Source organism: Chiloscyllium plagiosum, unplaced genomic scaffold (assembly GCF_037043375.1).
Source record: "Chiloscyllium plagiosum isolate Xiang-an unplaced genomic scaffold, Cpla_swu_hap1 HiC_scaffold_18, whole genome shotgun sequence".
NCBI classification, from domain to species: Eukaryota; Metazoa; Chordata; class Chondrichthyes; order Orectolobiformes; family Hemiscylliidae; genus Chiloscyllium; species Chiloscyllium plagiosum.
In genome coordinates, this window is record NW_028270156.1 from 69439329 (window position 1) to 69445431 (window position 6103).

The following is a 6103-nucleotide window of genomic DNA, read 5'->3' on the forward strand; positions in this document are numbered from 1 at the left end:
CACAAATAATGTCCTGTGTAACTGTGATCATTGACAACCATCCCTCCTTATTCGTCTTGACTTACCTCCAGCATTTATGTGATTGAACACATCATCTCTCTCCAAGAGATAAAGACAGATTAAGTGGATGGATAACAAGATGGTAGATAGAGTGAAACTTTTGACTTTGGTAACAAGAATACAAAAGCAAATTACTTTTATAAGGTGTGAAACATGTAAATGTTAATGGTAAATGGAACTTGGGTGTCTTTGTACAAAGAACTCAAAAAGTGTGTATGCACATATAGAAAGTGAATGGCAAATTGACCTCTATTGCATAAAGACTGGAGTACAAATGCAAAGAAGTTTTGCTACAATTATCTCATGCTTTGGTGAAACCACAACTGGAGTACCATGTTCAGTTTTCATCTCAATATCTGAGGAAGATTATACTTGCACTGGAGGTGGTACAACAAAAGTTCCCTGGATTGGTTTATGGGATGAGAGATTTGGCATATGGAGAGGCTGAGTAAATTGGACCTATACTGTCTAGAGTTTTGAAGAATGAAAGTGGATCTCATTGAGACATTCAAATTTCATAATGTGCAATGAGAGGTTGTTTCCAATGGTTGGGGAGTCCAGAACATGGGGACACAGTTTTATGATAAGGAGCCAATTTATTTAGGTTGAGATGAGGAGAAAATTATTCATTCAAAAACCTTTGAAACTCTCTACCCTAGAGGGTTATAGATACTCTATCATTGAACATATTTAAGGCAGAGATGAACAGTTTTTTTTTCAGAGAATCAGGGGAAATGGGAGAGTGGCAGGAAAACAATGTTAAGGCATGATCGTACAGAATAACAGGCAGGTTCAAGAGGCTGCGTGGTTTACAACTGTTCCCATTTAAAATATGCTATTTGGAGGAGTTCAAAATGTAATTTCAGAAAGGTTAGGAAGGTTCAGATTCAGAAGGAAACAACACAGTAAGTTCTGTGGAGAGGAATGGAAGTGGAAAATAGGGCAGCATTTTGTAAGAACAGGGGGTCAATAGTAGGTGCACTGGGGTTAAGTTGTATCATGATCTCCCATGAATTGTTCCTGAAAAAGGTTCCTGAAGAAGGGCTCATGCCCGAAACGTCGATTCTCCTGCTCCTTGGATGCTGTGTGACCTGCTGTGCTTTTCCAGCAACACATTTTCAGCTCCCATGAATTGTCCCCAGTAATTCTAATAAATTATCTCTGGTGCCTTTCCTGCTTTTCCCAATGTTCCCTGACTTACCTTTTGTTTTCCTCTCACTGGCCTCCAGCTCTCTTCCAACCTCCTCTGGTGATTCTCCTGAGACAAATAACATCTTGTCACATAACGTCTCCAGCAACGGAATTCCGAGGTTTGACTTTTTATCTGCTCTAGTTTTCATTGTTTGTTGTACACTTCTCAAATGTTTTTTGGCTATTTCACATAATTTGGTTAGTTTTTCTCAAAAACTTAGATTGAAACTGTAGAGCTAGGCTTTAGTTTATACGTTTTTTTCTTTAACTAATTTAGGGAATCCTCCCAAGTCATATCTGTATATCAATCAAAAATGACTGAGTTTTGTGGACGGAAAACAGTAACAAGGTTATTCCTTTATCCAAAACATTCAGCCATTCTTGACAATGAGGTCTAATCTTTATCTTTAAAGCTTGAAGCCACCTAAGAAGTCACAGAATCCTAATGGAACAAAAGAAGGCCAATTGGCTCATCGTGCCTGCACTCGCTCTTCAAATGAGCTTCACGATCTAGAGTCAACCTCCTGCTTTTTTCCCATATCCTTGCACACAACGTATATTCAAATAATCATCCAATGCCCTTTGAATGTCTCAATTGACCCTGCCTCCGACACACTTCCAGGCAATGTGTTCCATACCCTTACTACTCGCTGAATGAACAAGATTTGTCTTATATCACCTTTGCTTCACTTTCAAATCCTACTTTAAATCTATACCTTCTCATTCTTGATCGTTTACAAGCAGAAACAGTTCTTCCCTATCCACCTTATCCAGCACACTAAAGATTCTTAGACAGCACCTTCCAAAGCTGCAACCATTTCTATCTAGAAGGACAAGAGCAGCAGATACATGGGAGAGACACCACCAGCAGATACATCACAACCACCACCTCTCCAAGCCACTCACTATCATGACGTGGGAATATATTGCTGTTACTTCACTGTTGCAGAAGCAAAATCCTGAAATTCCCTTTCTGTTGGCATTGTGGGTCAACCTACAGCAGGTAGACTGAAACAGTTAAGAAGGCAGCTCACCACCACCTTTTCAAGGGCAACTAGAGACAGACAATAAATGCTGGCCCTGCCAGCAAGAGTCAAGTCCCACAAGTGAAGAAAAAGAATCATGATTTTGAAACCTCTCTATCAGATCTTCTCTTAGCCTTCTTCCCTCCAAAGAGAATAATCCCAACTTCTTCAATCTATCCTTATAACTGAAGTTTCTCATCCCTGGAACCATTCTTGCAAATCTCTTCTGAGCTCTTTCCATGTGTTTACATTCTTCCTAAATCATGACACCTAGAACTTAACACAACTTTTCATCTGAAGTCTAACAAGGGTCTTAAACAAGTTCAACATCATCATTTTTCCAATGCTCTTTGAGAATGTGGATAGATTTTTTTTTAGATTTAGATTTTGTTGTCACGTGTACTTAAGTACAGGAGTACCGTGAAAAGTGCATAATGTCACCAAACATGGTGCCATCTTAGGTACCAAGGTACCTAGGTACAAAAAAACCGAGGTAAAATGTAGTAAGAGAAATGAGAGTTTTCTCATTAAAACGTTAAGCATTACTTCATAGAACAGGTCAAAAACTAAAGAAATAAAGAAAGGATAAGCTGAAGACCTGAAATATTTTATTCCCAAGCTTGAATTATTTATTTGAATATTTGTGATATAAAATTTGACCTTAATCTGATTGTACTTCTTTGACAATAATTCATACCCAATAAAAAAAAACTCATTTTTCTGCTACAATTTTCACCAAAGGCATTGCTTCAGGAAATCTTGTTGAAACATCTGAAATAGTTAAAAGGTACTGATTCTCAGTCTTGATGTTAGTTAGGAATCTAACATAATCTATTAAGATGCTGCTAAATAGTTCTTTGGCAGGTATCAGAATTAATGGAACAGGATTAATTGATAGTTGGTGTTTCCCCACTATCTGACATGGAAGGGAAGACAATGGCCTAGGGCGATTACTGCTCAGCTATTAATCCATAGAACCCACGTAATGATCTAGAGACCTGCGTTCAAATCACATCCTGGCAGATGTTGGAGTCTGGTTTCAAGAACAAACAAAAAACCTCAATTAAGAGTCTAATAATGACCGTGAAACCATTGTCAATTGTTGGGAAAAAACCCCATTCACCAATATCCTTGAAGGTAGAAAACTGCCATCCTTACCTGGTCTGACGTGCATGTGACTTCAGACCCATGGCAATATGGTTGGTTCCCAACTGCCCTCTGGGTAATTAGGGATGGGCAAAAAATGCTGGCCAAGTCAGTGACACCGTCACTCTGTCAATAAATAAATAGCAAATGTATGGCATGCTAAACAAAATTTCATCATGCTTTCATGAAACCTTGATCAATAAAATTGTCCTAGTATTTTAGCCTGTATTTTCCTAATAACCAGGAGACTTGAGATTGTGATTTCCTGACTCACTGGTAAAATGCTGGCTAATTACTCTAACCATTTAATTGTTCCAAGATCCTGCTTTTATTTCTACTTTCAATCTATCTGCTAACTTTAATCAATGATTTAAAATAAGGCTGCATTTGGTGGTGCTGAGGAGCAAGTGTAGATGAACACTACTTTAAAATAATTCAGTTACATTTTCTAGTCCCAGAAAAGTAAAACAAAAGTCAAAGATATTTTTAAGTCCTAGTCTAGTTTCTGTTCCAGTCATACTTCTCAACAACTCTTCCTGTTTTGTGCTTGGTTCTTCAAAATGCATGTTTCTTTAAAAGATTGGTGAATGTCTCTTGACTTCAACATGTCCCTATCCAGCCAAAAGCCCATATTTTGCTATGTTTCTAGCTGATAGTAAAACTGGACAAATCCAATCACAGAGTGTTTGACTATAAGCTTAATTCTTTCCATTTCATTAGATTACTTAGTGTGGAAACAGGCCAATGGCCCAACAAGTCCACACCGACCCTCCGAAGAGCAACCCACCCAGACCCATTCCCCGACAATTATCTCTTCACCTAACACTATGGGCAATTTTAGCGTGGCCAATTCACCTAACCTGCACATTTTTGGACTGTGGGAGGAAACCGGAGCAACCGGAGGAAACCCACACAGACACGGGGAGAATGTGCAAACTCCACACAGACAGTTGCCTGAGGCAGGAAATGAACCCGGGTCTCTGGCGCTGTGAGGCAGCAGTGCTAACCACTGTGCTACCGTGCCGCCCGCTGTGGTGGCTAGTTATTGAACATAATCAAAACTGAGTACTTTTAACAAAAGAATGTAAGTTTATTACACAAAAACAGGGGGCTAAAGGTATGTACATATATAAGACCATGTTTAAAGATTCTATCAGAAAGAGCAGAATTAAAGAATTCAGTCTTTCCCCCAGCAATATCCCTTACAGACACTGAATCCCAATGAGGTATCACTTCTATTCTTCACTTGAAGAATAATATTTTTTACTTGACTGAGAGATGTCACTTTTGAGTGAAGTGCAGGTAAAGCACTGCTTTCACCTGGAAGGTGTGTTTGGGCCCGTGGATACTGGGGAGGGAGGAAGTAAACAGGTAGGTTGCAGTAGAAGGTGTCATGGGGCTATGGGGCAGGGACAGGTGTTGGGAATGAAGGAGGGGTGGACCAGGGTATCCTGGAAGGAATGGTCCTTGTGGAAGGCTGACAGGAGAGGGATGTGGAATATGTGTCTAGTAGTGGCATGCTGCTGGAGGTATCAGAAATGGCGGCTAATGATCCTTTGGATGTGAACGCTAGTGGGATGGTAGGTGAGGACAATGGGGACTGTAACATTGTATCTCAATGTATCACTCTTCCTTCCTTGGTTCATTAAATAATAAAGGTAACATTCTCTTTCTTTAAAAAACATACATAACCTCATAATAGCCTAGTTGCAGGTGCAATTTAATATGGATTATTGCAAAGTGATGTAGATTGGGAAAAACAACATACAAAGGCAGTATAGCTAACTGTTACTATTTTGGGGGAATTACTGTGGTGATTCAACAGAGGGACATGGAAGTGCGTAGAAAGAAATCATAGAAAGGAATGCCAGGGATCTCAAAACCAAGGTCCAATTCCACCTTCAGGAAACAAGGGCCCATAGAATCCACTACCAGTGACATGGAATTTCCAAGTTGGACAATCACACTTATTAGCAAGTGATTGCGGATGGTGTCGAAGGGAAGTGCATAGAGTATCGATTTCTACAAAACCAGAACTAAGTTACTAAATAGTTACAAGAAAATAAAACAGTTTGCCTGATTCAATAATACAGCTTTTTGCACATGCTTAAGACACATGACTTAGTGTAAAAGGTGAAATGGCAGTCACAAGTGTAGAGAAAGAAACCCTGGAAAAGAATTTATAAAGCAGCAATAAAAAAAACAAGAAAGACAAAAAGACAACATTTTAAAAAATAACGATCATCTGTAATTGAGATATAGGAATCAGCCAGGGGAAAATAGGTTCTGATCTTATTTTCTTGAGTGGATAGTTGTTGATTCTCAGATGAGCTGCTGGTCAGTGTTTCATTAATAGGAACAAGAATGGGCCATTTAGTACCTCATTAGATCACAGCTCATCTGTAATCCCTTCATATTTTTGCATTATAAAAATCGATCATTCTCAGGTTTTGAAATTCCACTAGCCTCAACAGCATTTTGGGATGAAGAGTTGAAGATTTCCACTAACACTCTGTGTGAAGAAGTGTTTTCTGACATCACCCTCAATGGCCTAGTTCTAAGTTTAAGTTTATGCCTCATTGATGTTGACTTCACTACTGGAGGAATTTTTATTTCTATCCGCCCTGTTAAGTTGTTGAATCATCTTCAACACATGATGAACCAAATAACTCTTGATCCTC